At 33.8% G+C, this 25009-nt stretch overlaps 1 pseudogene; it reads right to left on the minus strand.

Annotated features, from left to right (window-relative positions):
• Positions 1-23847: 23847 nt before the first annotated feature.
• LOC149138985 (cyclin-dependent kinase F-3 pseudogene) lies at positions 23848-24504 on the minus strand (annotated as a pseudogene).
• Positions 24505-25009: the final 505 nt, after the last annotated feature.

The following is a 25009-nucleotide window of genomic DNA, read 5'->3' on the forward strand; positions in this document are numbered from 1 at the left end:
CAAAAATTCATTCATATGAACATGAGATGAAATAATATTAGTAACAAAAGAAGAACCTAAGTTCTTCAAACTACTCTTCGATATCTTCATAAGGAAAACTACAACTTGTTATTACAAATTTCTGTCACTATAACCTATAGGAAGTTACAACTCTATGATTTATCAATTACAACTAAATGGCACTATAACCCCAAATATTTAAAAACACATACAGGAAGGACCTAAAACCTTTGATCTGCAGGCTACACCTTGCTTAACATTAATGATTCAGTTTTCATCCATTTTCAAAGTAGAACCATGAATGCCATGTCTTCTTACAAAATAAAAGAATTTTCCCAACACCACCTAAAGAAATATGTGATTACTGAGAAATACACCATCCACACCCTCATCCTTAATCCAACTCAATGGATTATGCTCATAAGGAATTTGGCATGATAAATATGTTTTTCGGCTTTTTAACTAACTTCAATTGAATCCTTGCATTAATCATTATTTTTCCCTTTCCCTATTCATTTTAATCTTCTAAACATGCTCTTCAAGTTCAAAATCACTAAGCTCCTATTTATACAAGTTGAACTAATTAAATCTTCTTATTCTGGCAATCTGGAACTTTTAAAGGTTTAAGCTATAGTTTTAACTCTGGTTCCAACTTTAGTTGTCATTTTATTTGGCATAACTACAAAAAAAACTCCATTAATACTCATCCATGCCACCATATTTTCCTTTTTTCCCCGAGCACTATATTTATCCAAAATCATGACTGTAGATCTGTTCAGGCTAACTATTAGACACAACCCACAATTTATTTATATTATGGTCAAAATCATTTGCCATAGCACGAAGGACTTTTAAGCAAAGTTGTGCTACCCTATTCAAATGCTTCCATACAATAATCTCGTTGGGCCAATATTATTTGTTATGCTACTCTACCCAAAAATAAACCAAGACCATAGATTTTCTTTCCAATAGGCACCAAGAGCATTATAAAACTTCTGATGCTCCATAACTTTGGTCATTTTGTGACATAGAACCTTGTGAGGGAACTTATGTCTAGCCCCCGACACCTTTATCCTGACAATACACTCTTATGACTCTTTATAAAAATTTGGTGTCTTCCTTATGGGATGATGTGTCCCATGCGGTCACCTCATGAATTTATCCTTGCATTTTTCTATTTTCACCCTTAATTCCTTCAAAGGGCCATGTGAAAGGGATGAACTATCCCATGGGGCCACCTACCTACTTCTCCATTGGTTGCCACTGTAAACAATCAATGTTGATGTGTCCCACATCCTCATCACCCCACTACTTCCTTTGCAATCTTCTATTTCCCTTCCAAGGCCATGTCAGAGTGATGACATGTCCTAGTGGGGTACGTTGTTTGATTTGTGCTGAATCACTCCTAGTTCTGGGCTGAGTTGACTATGACAATGTCCACATTAGCCCAACACCTAGTCATCATGTTAATCCTTCACATGCATCGCTAAAAAACTAATAACGTATATCCTATAGGATGACATCAAGTTGTCCCCATCAAAGACACTTAGGGCCTCCCGAGTGGTAATGTGTGTCATCTGAAAGTGGCTCATTTGGCTACCCAAAAAGGAAAAACGAAATTACCATGTGTAACACTCTAGTTGCACCATATCACCACTGACGTCGTTATCCACTGATATTGGCACTTGTTCTTTTGTCAAGGAGGAGAGAGAAAGGTCCCGAGCCTTTCTTTTTCACTATATTGATTTATAAAAATTCTAAGTGTCTTGGCTATTTCCCTTTTCCAGGAACAGGTATTTCATCATTCGTTGCTGGTTTCAATCCTCTATTCTCTTTTATGTGTTCTTTTAAAACTACTGGGATATGCCCTATGAGATTAGCGGTATAGGGGACTCCAATAACATCCAATACTCTGCTTCCATGTGTCTAGAGAGAGAAAGGGTTCCCGTGGCCTGGTTTTTCATTTAATTCCTTTATAAATTTTCTAAGGGTCCTCACTTGCCACTTTTAATTTCTGCATGTTTCCTAATCTATCACAAAAATTGTTTTGGACAAAAATGTCGGGGGTATTCTATCAAGATAAGTTGTATGGGGGCTCCACCAATGGAAGAATAAAAAACCTTTCAACTACTAATTTTTCTACTCCATGTCTTCCTAGAGCTTTGTTTGGCCACTCCACTAACTTTCTTGGAAATTATACGATCTTGGGGTTACTCAAAATTATTTGTGGAGGGTGATTCCCAAATCATCATCAACATGATAAAAAATATTGTACCTAGAATATCTAATAGATAGAGACTAGAAGTATTCATTTGCAAAGCCTCAACCCTTATGAGTCATGTTGTAATCACCATCACCTTCCATGCTTGACGCATAGACTATAATGTGGAGAGAGACTCCATGAACCTCACATTCAGATACATGCAACATGAACTTTCTTGCATGGAAATGGAAGGCACCTCCCACTGATAGTATCTTTCAAAGATAGAAGTCCTTGTGGATTTTGGTGACTAGGCGCTAGGTGTTGCACATACACATGGGATGTTTGTATACCATTGATTTGTATTAGCATATAAATTTTCTTCTAGGCATATTTATGTAGGATTGTTGGGAGCATAGAGCTAGCACATTACACTCCCTAAAGCACCTCCACCAACATAGAACGAAATTTAATTACCGTATGAGTTTCATTGAGCATCCTCTTAGCATCTGTCCACCAGCTAGTAGTATCCCTGGGAAAACTAAAAATACAATTGAGGTGGTTGCTATTTGTTTTGACTCCTAGGTTTAATTTTTCTATGCTCATGGCCATTTTGTTTTTGAATTATATAATCCGCTAGTCTAGCTTGTTTTTAGTATGATTTCAATTTCTTTTCAAGTATGTCTTGCGTCTGTGAAGAGTTAAATTTCTTCTATGGTTTGTTGACTTTGGTCTCACTAGTGAAATACTGACCAAACATCTCTTAAACATCCATGTAAAATTAAATTATGAAGGAAGCACGATATTCATTCAAAAAAAAAAAAAATCATATACTTAATTGCATCTATATTATTGATGATGATGATGATGGTTAATTTCCCCAAACACTGATATGATATATCAGGCCTTAATAAGGTAAGAATATAACTGTAGCTCTTTAATATTTTATTTCTATGATTAAGAATAAGCTAGAGAAGCGTTCTGAGATCATTATTGTTTTACTAATGTAATAATTCATGAATGTTGGTAGTGTGGTAAATTTTTAAAAATGAGAGAGGATGTGAGTAAGGGTTGGGAATTCCAAGAGAAAGTGATTTTCATCTTCAACTCTCTTAGTATATTCCTCTATAGGATCATTTATGATGTTTCCCATGGTGTCCAGGGAGTCATAAATATTCTTAATATAAATATCCTATTCTTTAAGGGGATCAAATTATTTTCTTTCATTTTACAGACAAGAATATTCCTCCAATATGTTTTTGGCTCAACTTTAGAGTGGTGAAGAACACACTTTTACCTCTTATTTACATAACATTTTCTTCCTTTTGAGAAGAGCTTTATACATACTCATATTTTCAAGCTTTACAGCCCCATTAAGAGAAACTCTCATTTATTTCCTGGAAATCTTACAATCCTTATAATACAAAGGGTTGTAAGTTCTATTGTTCTTTCTACATGATACCTTGGTAGAAAAATTGTTAAAGATTTTGGAGTTGATTGTAGTAAAGTTGTGTTAGATGAGATTGATGATATTATTATAATTAAGAGAACTAAATACCTTGTTTATCTTTTAAGAAGATAACCATTTTACTTTTTTCAAATTCAATGTGACTTTAGATATCACCATTATTTTGCATGTGGCTAGTGTGTATACCAAGGTTTAGGGTTAAAAATAGGGGTTTATGGTCATAATTAGGCTCATGGTCATCCAAGAGGTCAAAATTAATTATATGGTTGAGAACTTGTGTATCAAATATTTCATATTTTATAAGATTATTTCCAAGGGCATGAATGTACAAGTCATCTTGCCAGATGTAGGGCACTTGTTAATCTTGTTACCAGCAATAAGGTCTTGGTAACTACGAAGCTCAATTAGCTCAGTAACAAATAGTTTCATGGTTATTTATTCAAAATTTATTTGGAATTTTCAAGCTATGTCACAATCCTCATCAAGCCATAGGGGGTTAGGGTTAGAGTTATTACTTAAAATAAGAGCTTGATAAGTAGCAGTTCTAGCATTGAAATCCACAAGAAAAAGGATTTTTCCATCATTCCTTAAATTGTGAATATCACATTCTAAGGTAATGATGGGGAAATTATTTTCTAGGTTGTTCTTCTTATAGGATGCCTTTATAGGAGCAGAATAACATATTGTGAGAAAAATCCTATTGGAAACCTTGTCAAACATTTTGATCCAAATGTGGTGGTTAAGGGTGTCAATCTTATGAAGTCAAATATGGGGAGAAATAATATTTTTTACATAACAAGCTATACCAATGAATCCTCTATGAGATGTTTTACTATCCCAAGTGAACCAAAGAATGAATCCATTTATGTTGGTAAACCTATATTAATCGTGCTCCCATGTTTCAACTAAGTAAAGACGATCAATATCTCTTGGGATCCAACTTAACATAGGACCCTTACACTATGGAAAACCACAAAAGTTATAGAACAAGATCGAGAGTGTTCCTAATTCCTATTTATCACTTTTATTTTGGAATCTATTTGTAATAATAATATTCCTATTTATAATTTCTCGTTTGCCTTCCTTTCATGCCTACTTTAAATTTTGGACCTCATTGCTTAGTTCAACTTGCTCCTAATTTGTAGTCATTGCAAGTTACCTTAACACGAATTGGTCAATGTTTATGCTCAAAAATATTTCCCACACTTTTTTCTTATGTTAGATAACTTTTTCAAATTTGTCAGTTAATTTTTAGATATTGTTTTACTATTCCTATTGTTTCCTCATTTTTTTTCTCTTTTGGACCATCAATTATAAGGTTTGAGGCTCTTTTGTGGCACTCATGATCTACTTGAATTAATTTTTCCATTTCATATTTTATGGGTTTGATATATGTTTGATTCGTTGTGTTGTCTAGGGATGAAGTATTATCTAGTTTTTCTTTTAATTCTTTAATCTTGCCTTTGAGGGTGCAATTTTCTTCAGACATTGGTCATTTTTTGTGTTTTATTTCTTGTATCCTAACTTTCATTCCTTGAATTTTAGTCATGAATGCTGTCATTCTTCCTTTTAACTTGTAGCTAGTGTTAAAAATTTTGGATAATTCAATTTTGTGTTTCATAAGCATTGTTGATAATCTTGTTTACATTGTGTTTCTCTTTCTTCTCTTCACTTCTCTAAATATTCAATGTATTGATAGACACCCTTAAAAGTAAATTCTATTTTCTTGGTCTCCCTATGATAGAGTTAGGCTTAGAAATACAGGAAGAAGTACTCATAACTGTAACAAATAAAATATTGCAGGGAGAAGAGAGAGTAGGTAAATAAGCTAACGCACATTGAGTCATAGGTACTAGGGTCATATATTTGTTTAATTCTAAGAAGAGACATCAATTTTAGGTCAAAGATAGTATTTAATTATGAGACTCCAACTTGAGGCCGCATATAGTTGTCTTATATGGGAATATGTGGCGTTTGTATATATCGCTAGAGATGCAATGTGTGTATTAGATGCAAAGATGCTAAGTCTGTATTAGGTGTGACGTTGTAAAGTCTACAGATGCAAATTTTTTATATACAACCAAAGAGAAGATGCGTAGTCTATATATAAATAAATCTAACACTTTGTGTAGAGATCGTTATAGATGTCAAAAGCCACGGTTATATTTCCTAAAGGCATACATGCAAAAACACAAATTTTGCGGAGATTGTATAGATAGATGGAGATAGTTATATTAGACGCAGAGATGAGTCGATTATGGTGAAATCATAATAATGTATTTTTATAATAAATTTTGTCTTTTTGTTAATATATTTTTTTTATACTATAATGAAATTTTTATAATTAGCATAGGTCCATCTTAATTTAGGATTTATCAAGTGTTGAGAGGGGTCAAGTCTGTCAGGATAAAAACCACCTTTTTAGTGATAAAAATGAATGAAGGATTTCACCTTGATAGATTTGATTCCTTTAATATCTTGGTAGATCTAGAGTTAAAATGAACCTATGCTAGTTTTGAGAAAGACACTAATAAAATGTTCTAACTCTAAGAAATTTTTAAAATGTTACATGTGAGGTCCATATTAAACATTGAGGGAATCATAAATCTCCCTCGTACATTGAATTAGAAATAACCTGTTGATGGAATAATAATAATAACTATTTATATATATTAAAAAAATTAGTGAACAAGCATATTGAAATAATTGATTTATAATCCACATTAAAGTGTTTTTAGTTATTAATATTTTTTATGTGTTACATATCAAATCCGTATTAATAATGGAGTAAATGACACATATCCTTCATAATGAGAAGTTAAAATATAATTAATTTTTTAATTTAACTACTTTATATAAAATTATGCAATTTAACACAACATTGAAATATTCTATTGAGTCCAAGAGGATTGTGGACATTGAATTTTTTTATTTATCAAAAATGTTGATATTTTTTGTTATTGTTACTATTATTAAGTTTTAGTGTAAATATTATTTTATTACTTTAAAATGTAATATTATGTCTTCCTCATATTGGTTGTAGAGCTTTTGTTGGCATAAAAACCATATATCTATATTAACTCTTGATCTACAAAGCTCCTAGAGGGATCAAATCTCTCAAGATGCAAAACTCATTTTGAGTGGGGAAAGGTTTTCACCTCCAATTTTATTTATCTAGGTTCTTGGTAGATGTGGATTAAAGATGAATCCATGATATTATTAAGAAGAAAAGAAATAAAACCTTTCAACTTCATCCAAGTCCATATTAAACATTGAAAGAAATACAAATATACCTGATGCCTTGAAATATAGAGCTGAAATCTTATAATCTTACATCTTACGCTCCATGGAATTGACATCTACGTCATCCCTTGAATTAAAAGAAATACAAATCTACTTGAAATCTTGAATTATAGAGCTGAAATCTTACATCTTACATCTTACACTCCCTAGAGCTGACATCTACCTCATCCCTTGAATTATAGAGCTGACATCTTACACTCTCTAGAGCATGCCCTCCATCATTTGAGGAACTTTATTCATTGTTTCAGTTTCATTAAGACACCATTTTGGCATTCCTCCACCAACAAGTAATAGCCCTGACAACACTGAATGTCCAATTGAGTTGGTTGCTACAGATTTTGACTTCTAGGCTTAGTTCTACTATGCTCATGGTCATTTTTAAAAATTGTATAATTCTCTCTCCGGGTGAGTTTGGCTCATTTTTTGGTCAAGTATGACCTCACTTGCCGCTTTGTGAAGAGTGCAATTTTGGCTATGATCCAATATCCCTACAGAAAGAATAACCTAGAATCTCCACAACACACATGTAAATCTTAGTTTTGAAAGAGATACAATATTTTTTCCACAAAATAAAATAGATAAAGAAAGAAAGAAAGAAATCTAAAAACTCACATACTTGCATGCTTTTGTATTATATGATGCAGTAATAATAATGTTTTTTAATAAATTTTATATTTTTTTCTTAAATATTTCATTTATATTGTCATGAACATTTTATAATTAGCATAGGTCCATCTTAAGTTAGGATCTATCAAGTTTTGAGATCTATCAAGAGTTTAGGGGGATCAAATATCTCAATATGGAAACCTCATTTTGAGTTAAAAAAAGAAGAAAGACTTTCACCATGAGAGACTTGATTCTTTTAAGCTCTTGGTATATCTAGAATAAAAATGAACCTATCCTAGTTTTGAGCAACACACTTAACTATAAGAAATGTTTAAATTGTTACATGTGAGGCACATTAAATATTGAGTGAATTACAAATCTCCATCATAGCTTGAATTAGAAATAACCTATTGGTTGAATAATAATAAGAGCTCTCTAGCTCATTCTACTTGTATTAAAGTCTTTTAGTGAACCTGCATATTGAAATATTTTATTCATAAGTCACCTTACACACTTTTTTGTTATTAATATTTTTGAAGCAAAGGCATATAAAATCCATATTAATAATGAAATAAATTAAACATTTCATTCATAATGGAAAGAAAAAATATAATTAATCTTTTAATTTAACTACTTTATATAAAATTATGAAATCTAATATGACATTGAAATATTTGATTGATTCGAAGACAGTGGAAATTGCATTTTTTTATTTTTCACAAACATTTGTCTTTTTGGTTGTTTCTGTTTTTAAATTTGTTAGTGTAAATACTATTTAATTAATTTGAAATGTAATATTTCCTGACAACATCTCCCTCATATTGGTTTTAGAGCTCCTCTTGGGACAATAATCATAGATCCATCTTAATCTATGATAAAGATCCAATCTCTCAAGATGGGGATCAAATCTCTCAAGATGCAACATTCCTTTTGAGTGAGGAAATGATTTCACCTCCAAAGATTGAATTTATTTAGGGTCTTAGTTATTTCTCTAGGGTTTTGGTAGATTTGGTTTGATGATGAATTCATGCTAGTTTTGAGAAGTACACTGCAAGAAAATCTTCTAAATGCACGAAAAATTTAAAATGTTACAAGTCAAGTCCATATTAAACATTGAAGTAATTACCAATCTACCTCATACCTTGAATTAGAAAAATTCAATTTAATAAATGCACGTCTCTCTCACAATAAAAATTTAAAATGTAGGAAAAAATCAATTTAAATTACTTTATTTTCCTTTACGTAAAGTTGATATATAATTAGATTATTTAACAGGAACATTGAAATTAAATACTATTTTTTAAATATTTTAGCTTTACTAAACATAGAATGAATTACACATCATGGAATGTCAATAATATTACATAATTCTATATATCCCTGCTTAAAAAAAATATTTTTAACTTTAAAATATTTCATCTTTTAATAAATTTTATTTAAAATTTAAACGGATTTTGAATAATTTTATTACCATTATTGTCATTGTTGTTTTTTTTTTTTTCTAAGCAACATTACATACTTTTGTATTAATATTTACAGCTGAAACTTTACATTCTAGATTTCTTGCTGCCCATGACCGTGAGTGGCGCCATGGGCTGCTATGACATAGTCCCCAAACCCATTACATCTCTGTAAAACCCACCACCAGAAGGTACCTAGACATCTCCGTAAAAACCACCAACAAAAAGACTCAAAACATCTCTGTGAAACCCACGCAGGGGCAGAGTTTGCCATTTGGATACAGGGCATGTGGTTATGGCCCAAACCAAAAAAACTACTATCCATAACGGAGGAGAAACCAAGAGACAGCAGTAGATACATAAGACCCGGAAACATAATTCAACAGAAAACACTAGAAAGACACAAGATAACAGGAGAGATAACAGAACCGACCACGATCCCACACGCGTCCAGGCAGTATGCGGGAGAGCCACCTGGGCCTAGTCCACGGTCGCGTCTTCCCCCGGCTCGTCCTCTGGCTCAGCTTCACGAATCCAAGCCCAACCATGTCCTTCTGGTAAGCCGTCCATGAAGGCCGGCAATTCAGGTTCACGCGAGTGGCTGGATGGGTGGTCGTGCTCTCGCAGTGCGTCATCCCTTGAGCTTGAGGCCTCACCCATTGGCCTCTTACCTTTGTCCACAACCCGACATTCTTCCGCCAGAGCCTGAGGCAAACTTCCTTCTTGCACCAGGGGAATTCCCCCTTCATTATCCAAGGGATTTTCCATTGCAGGTGGCCGAGGCAAGCCATCCTCATTCTCTTCCGGTATCCTGGTGAATAACACAGATATATGGGCATTGATGCCCAAATTTCCTCTGGAATTGCCCAGTGTAAAGATGACAGAGCCAAACGCAGGTAGGCTTGGCTCGCCATTGTTGGACCCTCCAGCTTCCACAAATTGGCTTGCCTGCACCTGAGGAGCTCCCACACGTCGATGGCAGTAAACACAGCAGCAATGGTGATGTAAGTCAGCTGCAGGCTCGCGAGAGGATCTGGCTCGCCCTGAGCCTCTGCCTCTACGACATGGCATTCTTTCCCGCACCATTCTTCCAGATACCTCTTCCTCAGACGGAGTTCCCTTCCAATTCGGCTCACGGTAGCAAACAAATGAATGCAAGCATGAACCAGGGAGGACCAGCAGTCGGCCAGCCTCCCCCAATTCCACAATGACCCCAGAATTCGCAGAACGCAGAGCATGAACACCATAGTTTTGGGTTTCAACTGCCCCCAAATCGAATGTCTTATCGACCCCTTCATTCCTTTGAATTGTTCCCGCATTGAATGCGGCCATCAACCTCCGCTGTGGTTCCTGCGCCTTCATAAAGGCTAGTGTGCTGCATTGCATGGCGATGGGAGGTGGCGGCGAGGAGCCTTAAAGCCCTCCGTCCGTCGCATGTCCTATCGACCGTGGCAAGTGGCCTTACCTGGTTATGCGAGGTGGCACCCGCATCCGGGGTGTCATTGTTGTTTTTAAGTTAACGAAAATATTTTTTTTTTATTGACAAACTTAACGTTATGTAACGAGATTTCCGGTTCTATATTTATTCACTTTTATGTTGTGATTTATTTATTGTGGTTATTTATTTACTACAATAGTAAAAATGGGGTGATATATTTTTCACTATAATAAATATGATGAGGTGAGAATAAGCTTGATATATTTTGCCTACGAGTAGATATTTTTCACTTAAAAAAAAGAAGCATTGTTCTTATCAAACAAGAGGAGCTATATATATAAATTATTGAAATAAATTATCGTCAATTTATTATAAAGAGTGAAAATTAAAACTAGCAATTGCACCAGATGTTGCAAAAGAAACACAGTAAGGGTTAATTTGACAAGAATCATCACATGTAAATGATCACTGAAGATAAAGACTAATAAACATAGAATATGAATGATTTACATTATGCAAATACTTTTCCTCTCGCATAATAGGCTCTTCCATTTACATTATGCAAATACTTATCCCCTCCCCTTACAAGCTGCTCTTCTTCCTGGTCTGTATCATCTTTTCATCATTCATTAGTTTAAAAAAAAAAACACAGTGTTTGGCCTTAGGTTCATCCTACAATCCTAAGTTGTAGAAATCATAGCATTGACATGAGCATGTATGATTTAGAAAAAAAAACATTGTTTGGTCTTAGGTTCATCCTACAATCCTAAGTTGTAGAAATCCTAGCATTGTCATGAGCATGTATGAACATTGTTTGGTCTTAGGTTCATCCTACAATCCTAAGCTATAGAAATCATAGCATTGACATGAGCATGTATGATTTCATTGACATGAGCATGTGTTATACAGTTTCAGAATCCTAATCCCCAGTTCCAAACCCTTAATACAACTAAATGATTATTTGAGTTAATATATGGCGCCACTAATATACAAGTGAATGCTCTATGTGAATGCCTTGTCTAGTGGATAACTCCTTTTCGAGGTCTTATTTTTCTTTGATATAATGGGGATCTTTTCTTCTAAGTATGATGTAGTGCTTTCCCTGCCACACACCCCTTAATTAATACTCACTTCAATTTTAATCCCTGGTTCCAAACACCCCTTAACTAATACCCAAATTTATGTTTTCATATAATGTTGTCCATGAGTGCTGTGGTTGGACTATCATATGCCCAAAACCACAATGACACATACCCTAATTTAAGTCTTCATATAATTTTTTTCTCCCTGTTATGACCAACTCAAGCTCAATTGAATCCTTTATTACTTCTTCGTATTAGCATTGCTCAAATAAATTATCTACTTCATCATCTCTAATATATTTGCACAAGCATTTACAAAGTGGTCGGGGGAGATATTATGCAATAAAATACTTTTATATCTTATATAATATCTCCATCCACCCCCAACCTCATATATTGCATTATAAATCTATTATAAAGCAGGGTTTTTTCATGTCATCTGTAAGTTCATATATCCTTTGCAACGATAATTCGATCACATTGTAAGTTCATATATCCTTTGCAACGATAATACAGTCACATCCACTGATTCAATGTTGTGTTGAATTCAAGGATCCAAAGGATGTGTTGATCCCTCTACAATAATTCCTTCACACATGTAAATAAAATCTAGCATAGAAAAAAATACATAAAATGTTTAGATGTACCAAGGAATCTATCTTTGAATGCCCTTATAATCTTAACAATATCACCTTCCCTCTATAGAAGTTCCATTAACATTAATATATCTTTTTGTGTAACAACCTTTTATAGTGCAATATGAAATATTATATGATTAAATGGAATGTAATCATTGTACAATTAAAATTCTCCTTTAGGCATCATAATCAACGAATAGAGAACTTCAATAGAAGCCTATAAGTCACACGATACATAACAAAAATAAAAAATTATTATTTAAAAATTAATTTCGAGATTATTGATTTTCATAAAAGGCATTCTATTCTTTCTTTTAATTTTTATATAATCACTAATTAATAATGGTTGAAAATCCAATTTTTTTTTAATTTATTTCATTTCATTTATTTTTTTTTCCATTTCCTTTCATAAATATTTTTTTTCCATTTCCTTTCCTAAATCTATTACTTAGGTTAGTAATATAAATTTATGTAAACTTTAAGTTTGAAAATTATTAAAAAATTGTGAATTTGGAAGTTGTATATATCTACTTTCATCAAATGCATCTTAATTACAAAGATATTATAAATTAAAAATATCCAATCACTTAAGAAATAAAGTTATATCCTTAAAAATAGAAATCTTTTTAATATTACACAAACAAGAAGCAAAAATGTAGTTTTTATTTGATGAACTATACATTTTTATACCAATATTTATGAACATAAAACAATGAAAAGTTGGAAGATTTTTTATTTACTATACTTTTTTAGAATTTTTATATAATCACTAATTACTAATTATGGAAAATCCAAATTTCTTTTTAAATTTATTTCATTTCATTCTTTTGTATTTTCCTTTCATAAATATGCTTTTCCATTTTTCTTTCCTAAATCTATTACTTAGGTTAGTAATATAAATTTATCTAAACTTTAAGTTTGAAAATTATTAATCTATTATTTAGGTTAGTAATATAAGTTTATCAAAAATTTAAGTTTGAAAATTATTAAAAAGTTGTGAATTTGAAACTTGCATATATTTACGTTTATTAAATTCATCTCAATTACAAATATATTATGAATTAAAAATATCCAATCACTTGAGAAATAAAGTTATATTCTTAAAAATAAAATCTTTTTTAAAATCCTTTTTAATATTACACAAACGAGAAAAGGTTTATTGAAATATATTTTTTTATACTCTCAATATTAGATAAACGAAATATATTATGAATTAAAAATATCCCATCACTCAAGAAATAAAGTTATATTCTTAAAAATAAAAACTTTTTTAATAAAAACCTTTTTAGCATTACACAAATGAGAAAAGGTTTATTGAAATATACTATTTTATACTCTCAATATTTGATAAACTTAAAATGCCCTACATTAATAGCATCCTACTTTAAAAATAGCTTTTATCAAATATTATTAACAACAACCAATATATTAAAATATATTTTTTTAATATCAAAATGCAAAACCAATAAAGAATTTTCTAGGAGGCAATTACACTTAATTATTATTTGTATTTTAATGTTTTGAATACACCTTTTTCTTACTAAAATTTCATATATATACCAATAAAGCCTCTAAATTTTTTATTTCAAATCTATAAATATAATTCTAAAATATTTAATAAAATTAATTTGAAATGTTCGAAAACAACTTTAAAATTTCTTTGACACACATCATATTTTTAATATCCAATAATGTTAACAACAACCAATATATTAAAATATTTTTTCATAAAAAAGTGTAAGCCCAACAAAGAATTTGCTTGGACTCAATAATTTCCTTACACTTAGCTATTATTTATATTTTAATTTTTTCCAAACACCGTTTTCTTACTAATGTTTCATATGTACAAATGATGTGTCATTTTTTTTATTTCAAATTTCATTAATATTTTCATCAATATTTAATATGTAAAATAAAAAGGGGATAGAAGACATGGTTAACACTTGAAAATCAAATTCAAGTGACATATTTGTCCACCTTTCATATGTAAGGAAAGATGTGGTTAAGAAAAAGAAAACACCTTTCAAAGTGGTTAAAAAAATAGAACTTAGGAAACATGTGGTTAAGAAAAGGAAAAAAACCTTTCAAAGTGGTTAAAAAAATAAAACTCACTCCAAAAAAAACTCATATCACTGTTTAGATATCAAAATACTTTTTTTTTTATATATATATATTAAACTGCAAGGCCAATCAGAAATTTACATGCATTCATTACTTTCCTTGCACTTAGTTATTGTTTCCATTTCAATGTAAAAATCAAATGTGATATTTTTTAGCTTTTTCTCTTTTGCCAATTTTCATATGTAAAATTAAATTGTGTTAAATATTTATTCATACAAATCAAATATATGATATATTTTTTTGTCTGAAAGATTTAAAATAAAACCCATGTGTCCGGAAGAAAAACCAACCAATCTGATCAATATAACAATCCATTTCATGTATCCACTACTTCATTATAAAAGTGATATACACATTTCTAACGAACAAGGCAAAAGGACTAATAAATCCAAATATTTGCAATAGAATCATGCCACTCTCGAATTGTTATAACCGAACATACGGACCTCCCACAAATTTCGAGGCATATTGTTTACGATTGACCAATGATCACTAATGATCACTGTAAATTAATGAACCATATACGATACTGAAACCTTAATTTTGATTGTTCTTTTACATGAAATTTTAAATGGATCACAATTTCAGTGCACACTGTACCTAGTGGGCCATTTTTCTCCATCTCCAACATCAAAGTTTCATAGCAAACTTAGTGTACCTGACTTGCAGGTGGTTGATTATGCTCTTGGTGTTATAGTGGCAGCTATGAGGTTTGATCCTAGGTCTCCCATAGATTAGGCCTGGCAGTTACTGATTCACCATGTGGTTAAAAAAAAACAAAAACATCCAAGTTTCATAAATTATTCCCATTACATATGTAAATAAATACCCAGGTGGCCATTCTTCTCCATCCAAGTTTGATAAATTATTCCCATTATAGATGTAAATAAATAAAAATCTAAAACAGAAAAATATAGGAAATGCATAGCAGTAACAAAGTACTAGCTATAACCAACTCATCCAGATTACACAGTACTCACTGCTCAGCCTTTCTGAAGGTTACCACCACTGTATTTTGCAGTCCGAGAGAGACACACATTACACTGCTCGACCATTCCGAAGGTTACCAACACTGTATTTTTCATTTAGAGAGAGACACAAATATCTAGAGAAATTCTTATTTCATCTAATCTAGATCACAGTACTCACTTCTCGGCCATTCCTAAGGTTACCACGACTGTATTTTGCATTCCAAGAGAGAGACACATCCCACTCCTTGGTCATTCTGAAGGTTACCACCACTGTATTTTTCATTCCGAGAGAGAGACACATCCCACTCCTCAACAATGCGGAGGAGTTACCACCACTATGTTTTTCATTCAGAGAGAGAGACACATATCTAGAGAGGTTCGTATTTCATAGCGAGGTGAAAGAGATGGGTAGGGTTTATGAGTTAGATAGGTAGTTAGATATTAGTTAGTTAGGTAGTTAGATAGTGGATCTAATGGTCTATCAATCATCTAACATTTGATCTGATGGTGCATAAAGGTAGACAGTAGTAGCTGAGAGAGTTGTCTTCAGAGGGGAATGCCTTACGGCTTAATTAATATTTAAAAAACAATGCAATATTTACATTTTAAGGAATTACAAGGACCGAAAGGTTCATGTATTCCGTGTTTGCGGATGGGATGACCGAAAGCATAATGGAAATGAGAACGTCCCATCCCGAAGCTCATACAATTTCTTAAAAAAAGTTTCCAAGGCCAACTTGAGGGTTGATTCAAATATGTTTGACATATTTGAACAATCCGTGCAACAATTGTATTTGCATTAGTACCAATCCTCTAATCACTACATCCCTCCTGATTATTCTATCTTATCATCATGCGGCATTCTTTAATTAAACAACTTCGAGCCCATACCTAGAAACAATTCTCGTCCATTTATCCTTGCCACCGACAGGGATTGCGTCATCCCACTAGCCTCTTTTAAGGGATATTTTAAAACTACTAGGATGGGCCTTGCAATATGAGTTGTATAGGGGAATCCACTAACATCCAATAGTATGCTTCCATGTGTCTGCAGAGAGAAAGGGTTATCGCGGCCTACTTTTTCATTTAATTCCTTAATAATTTTTTCTGAGGGTCTTTGTCTTCCTCTTCTCCTTTCTCCACATTGGTTGGTCTGTCTCAAAACTATCGTGGAAAAAAATGTTACGGGTTGAGCTATATGGGGGCTCCATAAATGGGCTAATAGAAAAACTTTAGATTGTTATGTTGTTTGCTCCATGTCTTCTGAGTGGATTGCTTGGCCACTCTAATAACTTGGTTGGAAATTATAGAATCCTGGGATTGCTCAAAACTATTTGTGGACGGTGATTTTCAAATCACAATCATCATCATGATCAAAAAACATGTACATAGAATATCTAAGAGATAGAGACTAGAAGCATTCATTTACCAGTCCTCAACCCCTATGGTGCACATTCTAGGCACCATGACCTTCCATGTTCATCACATAGGCTATAAGGTGGTAGATCTATTGGAGAACCATGGATGATTGGACTCTCTATAAGTTTTCTCGTCCTATTGGAATCTAGAATTTACACTTACTAGATTCCACCGTTAAATATGAATGTTGGTAGCTAATCGAGAAAGTGATTGATAGCCCAAATGGGGTAGTTATAGGGGAAGGGTGATCTAGGTCTCTCCAGGAATGCTTAGAATTTAGAAGTGGTTTTGAAAAAGCTCAAAAGTCTAAGTTACTGAATTGAAGTGAAACTCAGATCAGAATGAATATCTCATTACAAGATTTCCAAGAGTGCAAATGACACCTCAATCCGAGTTGATATGTGAAAGTTATGGCCAATCAAAGTTTTGGTCAAACCAGGACCATTGGCAGCCACTAACGAGGTGAAAGCTTGATAGATCACGGTGACAGTTTTCGGTGGTCAAAAAAGGAAAATTTGTTGCCTACTTAATTTTTCTAATGACTTTAAAAATATGCTCATGGGTTTTTGAATAACTTAACCTAAGAAATATATATATATATATATATATATATATATATATATATATATATATATATATATATATATATATATATATATATATATATATATATATATATATATATATATATATATATATATATATATATATATATGGGGTGGCAGGCCACCAGCTCTGCCAACCCCTCATGTATTTTTATAAATGGTCATATGGCCATGTCATTTCAAAGACCATATATATATAGCACCATGTATTAAAATGGGTCGGTAGGGTTTGAACCCGTGCCGGATAAATGGCCAACTTGCCCAACGCAGTGACCCAACCCATATGAAAATTTTAATATGCCACTAGTAGTTAACCATAAACCAAACTCATTACAATGCACCCAATAAAATAACTACTAGGTTTTTGAAATTAGAGCAACGGGTTTTCAACCAAGCCTGCTCCCCAACAACCAATTATTTTTAAAAATGCCAACTAATGGGCCAATGACTAAGAAAGTCCCATCATTATGTGGGGGATGAGTTTCACTTGAATATTTATAAAAATGGATCTCCTTCTGGTGTAAGCCTACCTGATTTTTGGTACGAGATAGTCCTTTCTCACCTTAGTTGCTCCATCCTCAGCTCAATAATTTCGCCACAGGGGGCTCTGGTCAGCTCACCTCAGCGAAATCCCTCTAGGTCCTATCACAACATCCATTATAATTCTTAGTAGCTGAAATATTATTCAAATCATTTGATGAGCTTGGCATTCTATGGAAAATTTCTCTTGATCCCCCTAACTTTCAGGTCAGAGTTTTATTTTTTATTTTTCAAATTTCTTATTTATGGGCTTATCAACCTTGTTCATTGGTAAAAACACTAGATCAAGCATAGATCATAGTAGCAGGGTTGAAACACCCTTTACGGAAGCTAGACTCCTAAAGCACTATTATACCTCGTCTATGTGAAACCACCTCCATCTCGCCGCTCTCAAAGCTTCTAGATCACGAAACTTCTCATCATCTTTGGCAAAAATTCATTTTTGAGACCATCGCGAGTATTATAGAGACCTGAGTGATGCCATTGCTTGCTTAACAAGGTGTGGTAGCCGATCATCGTGGTTTTGAGCTTCATAAGGGCGATGATTCTCATTTTATGGATCTGAGCTGTATACATTAATGAGTATACTATATAATGATCATGTTTCAGGCACTTTAGGGTATCTCATAGGGAAGTTCAAGAGGCATGACGAAATACTATGTAACACCTAGTCTGAATATTGTTGCTCTATTTATGATTTCTTATTCAACTTTTATCCCTTGATTCAAAATTGAAATCGATTTATTATTATCTTTCTCTTTATCTAATGTTTTCTATATTTGAGGCTTATTTCTTAAGCTCTACTCCCCTCTCGATCTCTAGTTGTAATCTTATATCCCCATTTATTCCTTTGCAAGTGGGTGCTTACATCTTCATGCTAGCCTTCCTTTCTAGGTCACCTTTTACATGAATCCATTCCCTTTTCCTCTTTGTTTCCTTGTTGTTCACTAATGATTTTTTTCATACTCCCTCTTTATTCCCCATTTCCTTATTACTTTTTCCCCCCACCACTCCCTTAGGTGGATCTTTCTCATGAGGTTATTACCCACATTTCTTCCTTTTTTCATGTCCTTCTTAGTATGTAGTACTAGGTCAGAGTCATGCCTTGAAAATGTGTTTGTGTTCACTCAAGGCCACCTACTATTAGGAACGATCCTCCATGGACCTCACATTCATATCCATGCAACAAGAAGTTTCTCGGATGGGAGGTTTGTATACCATTTATTTGTATTAGCATCTAAATTTTCTTTTAGCTAGATTTATGTAGGATTGTTCTGAGCATAAAGCTAACACCTTAGACTCCCTAAAGTCCCTCCACCAACATCTAATGAACTTTGATTAGTGTATGAAATTCATTGAGCATCGTCTGAGAATTCCTCCACCAGCTAGTAGTACACTTGACAACATAGAAAATCCAATTGAGGTGGTTGCTATGTATTTTGACTCCTAGGCTTAGTTTTTCTATGCTCATGGTCATTTTGTTTTTGAATTATATAACGATCTCTCCCAACTAGGCTATCTTGTTTTTAATATGATCTCACTTTCTTTTCAAGTATGATCTCATTTTCCTTTGTGAAGAGTGCAATTTCTTCTATGGTCTGGTTTCCCTAGTGAAATACTAACATGCTAGAACTATATTATTGATGATGATGATGATGGTTAATGTCCACAAGCTTTGATAAAGTCTATCAGACCTTAATAAGGCAAGTGGGCACCTAGGTCCCTTTAATATTTTATTTCTATGATTAAAAAGAAGAGAGGGAAGCATTCTGAGATCATTGTAGTTTCACTCATTTAACAAGTAATGAAGGTTGGTAGTGTGGAAAATGTTTTAAAAAGGAGAGCGGATGTGAGTAAGGGCTAGGCACTCCAAGAGAAAGTGTTTTTCATATTCGACTCTCTTGGTATCATAAAGGGGGCATATTCTTTCATTCCAAGGTGTTTTTTGAAATAACCAACATCCAATTTCACTTTCAAGATCATGAGAATTAGTTCTTATCTTCGAAATGTTCATTTTATTCTTAGCATTGGTCAAGACGAAAATATAATTGTAGTTAGAAAAAGTGGGCTCGATCACCTCCTTATAATATCTTAGATTCCTTTTTCCCTCTAATGCCTTATCATCCCACATATTATCCTTAAATTTGGAGGTGAGTTTCGAAGATGAACTTTTTTTAGTTCAAAACCAATGATGAGTCGACTTAAATTTTTTTTTAAACTCACAATAATATTTCCACCCTCTTGTAATCCTTTTCTCAATCTATAGTTCCTGTTGAGATGATGGAGAATGTAAATACCTTAAAAATTGTATGAGGAAACCTTCTCCAAGTAATTGTAATGACAAATGAAATTATCATAGTTTTTCTTTTTACATTTAATTATCATGACTTTAGCCTTGTTAGTATTAATAGTCATACCCATATTGGAGTAGTAATCATGAAGGATTCTAAATTGTTTATCAAGATCATTAGGCCTATCGATAAGAAGAAAGATAATGTTATCATACACTAAAAAAGTAATGGCTATACCAACGAGCTGGGGTTCATTGAATCTTATAGCTTCTCAACATTCTTCTATCTTATCAATGTAAATGCCAAAAAGGGAATGGGTTAGGAGACATTCTTTCTTAACTCCGATATTTCTTTTAGTCTCCTAAGAGCAACCCTCAGTGGTATTAAGTGTAACAATAACATTATTTTATAACCTAGATACAATAACCCCGATATTGAGAGGAACCATGATCTCTTCGAGCCCTTTCCATAACTTCTCACGAGGGATAGTGCCGAAAGCTTTTCTAAAGTCAACAAAACAACTAAAGATATCAATTTTACTATTGCGACACTCCTCGAGAATGGTACTAAGAGTGAAAAAGTGGCCAATAGTTGAGTGATGCCTCCTAAAACTAGCTTTCCCTTTAGCTCTTTTACCATGAGTTCCAACTCAAATTCTAATCTTCTTTTCCAAAACTAGCCCATATAATTTATCTAAAATGTGACTAATAATGATAGTCCTATAGTAATGGGAATGTTTTCATCCCCTATTTTAAAGATAGGGACAATAAAGCTGTGTCCAAGTCTTAGGGAAGTCGTGTTTCACAGCAAAATTGAGGAGTTTTTGCATGTGAAGGATGATGATAGACCCTCCCATTTTGAAAATTTTAGCTTGATAACCTTTAATATCCCTAAATTTACCAAGGTTTAGGGTTAAGAATAGGAGTTTGTGGTCATAATTAGGCTCATGGTCATCCATGAGGTTGAGAACTTGTCTATCAAATATTACATATTTCACAAGGTTGTTGCCAAGCACACGAATGTACAAGTCATCTGGCGAGATGTATGCCACTTATTAATATTGTTACAATAATAAGGTCTTGGGAACGAAAAAACTCAATTAGCTCATTAACAAATAGGTGCTTGGTTATTTCTTCAAAATTTATTTGGAATTTACAAGCTAAGTCACAATCCTCATGGGGCCATAGCATTGAAATCCCTAAGAAAAACAATGTTTACCTCATTCCTTAAACTGAGTATCATATTCTAAGGTAATGAAGGGGAAATTATCATCTAGGTTGTTTTTCTTATAGGAGGAAGAGTAAAAATATAAGAAAAATTTGATTTAAATTACTTTATTCTTCTCAATGTAAAAATTATGTTATTTAATAGGAATATTGAAAAAAATTGTTTATGCCCAACAATAAGGTTTTTTTTTTAAAATAATGTATTTTTTAAAATATTACATCTTCACTAAACATAGAATAAATTACACAAAGGAATATCAACAATATTAATTCAGCATGCTATGTGTAGACTCTATATTAAGAAGCCAAAGAATTCTATATAGCCCTCCTAAAATAAATTAATTACTTTTAACTTTCAATTATTCTATCTCTTAATAAATTTGATATAAAACTATAATATATATGGAATAATTTCATTTCCAATATTTTTTTATGATTACTATTTTTAATTTGTTATTGTAAATATAATTCTATTATTATTAAATGTAACATTATTGAACTACATAAAATTTAGTAACACAAAAAGTATTAAAATTTCATTTTTAACATTAAAATTATTATTGTAATTTTAATATTATAAATTATAAAATAAAAAACATGACTTCTACTCACTATTATGTTGTGATTTTTTTACTAACTTAGTTATGTTAAGATGGGATGGCATATTTTACATAATAATAAAGAAGATGTTGTGGTGAGAAGAAGCTTGATATATTTTGCACAAAATCACGATCACCTCACCCCACCCGAGTAATCTTCTCTATATCTTTCCAATTTTATCCATGTTTTCCCATGGCTTCTTGAGTTTAATTAACACGGTTACTTTCCAGTGTATGGGGAGATGATTCATCTGTGTATGGGGAGATGATTCAAGGAGATGAATGTTGAATATGCATTCAGGAGAAGAAGGGTTTAAGTTTATTATAAGAATCACCCAACCCCACCCACTAGATATTCACACTAGTGAAACCAACGAGGTTGCATATATGGTTATCAACAAACAAGTATGCCGGCCCCACCCACTAGATATTCACACTAGTGAAACCAACCAGGTTGCATATATGGTTCTCAACAAACAAGTATTGTTCCTAACAAACAAGGATCATTTTGTATATAAATTATTTAAACAAATTCTTATTGAAATCAACATTTGAACAACAATGCAATGTTTACATTTTGAGGAATTATAAGGACAAATTCATTTATGGCCCGTTTGCGGACAGGATGGGGTGCCCGAAAGCACATACAATTTGAGAGCTCATCTTTCTTAACGGAAGGTTTCCGGGACGACATGTTTGACAGATTTGAACAGTCGATGCATTACTACCATCCTCTCATCACCACACCCTAATTGAGGATTACGTTATCTTATCATCATTAATTGGCATTCTCCGTCGATTAAACAGCTTCGGCCCCATACCTGGAAACGGGTACGCTGACAGATTTTCTATTGACACAGATGCAGGAATTCCATATGACCCCACATAATTACACTGTTGGCCAATTGAATGTTCAGAATTTAACCTCAATTGGTCCACTGATCGGGGGCTGTTCGCAACTTCGTGATTACCATTATCGGGAGGGTTTACCATGAGCTTCGGGCCCATACCCGGAAATGGGCGTGATGGCAGATTTTGAGGTGAAGAAGAGGGGGCAATTTGATATGGCAGTTGTCTATAACTTGACTTTTTGAAAGCTTTTTCGGTCGGTTTTTCCGGTGAAAATCCGGCAGCAATTTATTAGAATCGCAAGTTTGATAGCTAGTTTCTGCACAATTAAAGCGTGCAGGGGTTTTTCAGGGTGCTGAATCCGAATATGCAGTTAAAAAACCATTTTAACTGCAACAAATCATAATTTAATCTCAATTTCTTCCGCGGGATTCCATCACCGGAATCTCCAAAAAAGCGCATTATAGACAACTCCTTTGATATGAGCCCAGGTAACTATTCTTTTGCCAAATTGAATAACTCGACCTAAACATGTCCACTGTTGGTCTGTTGTTGCCACCGTCGTCGTGATTGGCATATTCAAATGCTATCGGTTGCTCCACTCCGCCTGCAGCCCTTAATGGATTATTCTGCAATGTACCTTCTCCTGTAAATCCAACCTGTTCAACAAAATAAGAAAAAGAATTGCTGCAACTTCTCCCTTTTAAATCAGATGACGCAAGTGTATGACCAATAGGATTCTCATGATTTGGCAAGAGAGGAATAGGTTGGAATTTTATGTCGTAACAGGAGGACGAGGAATAGGTTGGAATTGCTCTGTTGTTGCCACCGGCGTGATTGGCATATTCAAATGGTATCTGTTGCTGCACTCCTACTGCTGCAACAATTGGATTAATCTGCAATGTACCTTCTTCTGTAAACGTAACCTGTTCAACAAAATAAGAATAAGAATTGTAGCTTCTCCCTTCTAAATCAGATGACAGAACTGTATGACCAACAGGATTCTCGTGATTTGGCAAGAGAGACATAGGTTAGAATAGACAGGAGGAGGCGTAGAAAAATGGATGCTGCAGTGCTTCCTTAGGTATGGGCCTTATCTTCCAGTTCCGATCCGACGACAACAAACTGTTTATGAGATCAATGGCCACGGCACTTGCTGTCGGTAGAAGAGATGACAATTGTTTGGTGGAATCAACATTCCGAAACTCTTCTGGAAAGCTGTAACCGTTTAAGTAGGCAAGCAGTAACCCCTCACGCCAAATTTGGGTATCAGGAGAACCAATGACAGAGCAAATGCTATGCAGCTGATGTAGCGCGTTAGAGCCTCTAAGTATTGGATAACCAGTGAACAGCTCCGCCATGATAACGCCCATTGCCCAAATGTCATTGGACAAACCACATTCAGTGGATCCAAGCAAAAGTTCGGGTGCTCGATATGGTCTTGTCCCAACATATGATTCCAGTGGCTTATTATTCCATATTCTAGTAGCCAGCCCGAAATCAGCAATTTTAATAGACGTACCTCCCCTCACTAATAAATTCTGTGGTTTCAGGTCCCTGTGACAATATCTTTCATAAGACATGCTTTGAAGCCCTTTCAAAATCTGGAAGCAAAAGCTTCGCACCTCGTCCTCGGAGAACGAACGACCTCTGCCTCTCCTCTGGAGTTCTGACAGATCGCAGTCCATCAGCTCAAGCACCACGTACAACGTGGTACCCTCCAATATGACATCATGCAGGTTAAGTATGTTGGGATGAAACCACCTAAAGAATTCACCTCTGCGCAATCCTCATATCTAGAGAAGTTTCTGTTGAGTCTCATGATGGCCCAAAATTCGCCCGTAACCTTATCCACTGCCTTCCAAACGGTTCCGTGTCTTCCTTTTCCCAACTTCTCAACAATAGCATAACGATCCATGGCACTCACGCTGAAATTAGAAAAGAGTAACAACAGTCGCCTTCTCTTCACTCTGAAATTAGAAAACAGTAACAACAGTCGCCTTCTCTTCTCTTCTCGCCTCGCCACGCCAAGTATTAGACTGACCTTCCAACTTTGCTCACAGTTTTCACCTTCGCCTTCGCCTTGGGATCATGTTTTAATACGCTTCCCTCTCCCTCTCCCTCTCCGTACGTCTTTCTAAGGCTTGGGGACGACGTGTCAAGTATTAAATCGTGAATATCATATGGTTGGTG

This window comes from Pinus tabuliformis, chromosome X, assembly GCF_031772625.1.
Source record: "Pinus tabuliformis cultivar Carrire ecotype Pingquan chromosome X, CPIR1, whole genome shotgun sequence".
NCBI lineage: Eukaryota > Viridiplantae > Streptophyta > Pinopsida > Pinales > Pinaceae > Pinus > Pinus tabuliformis.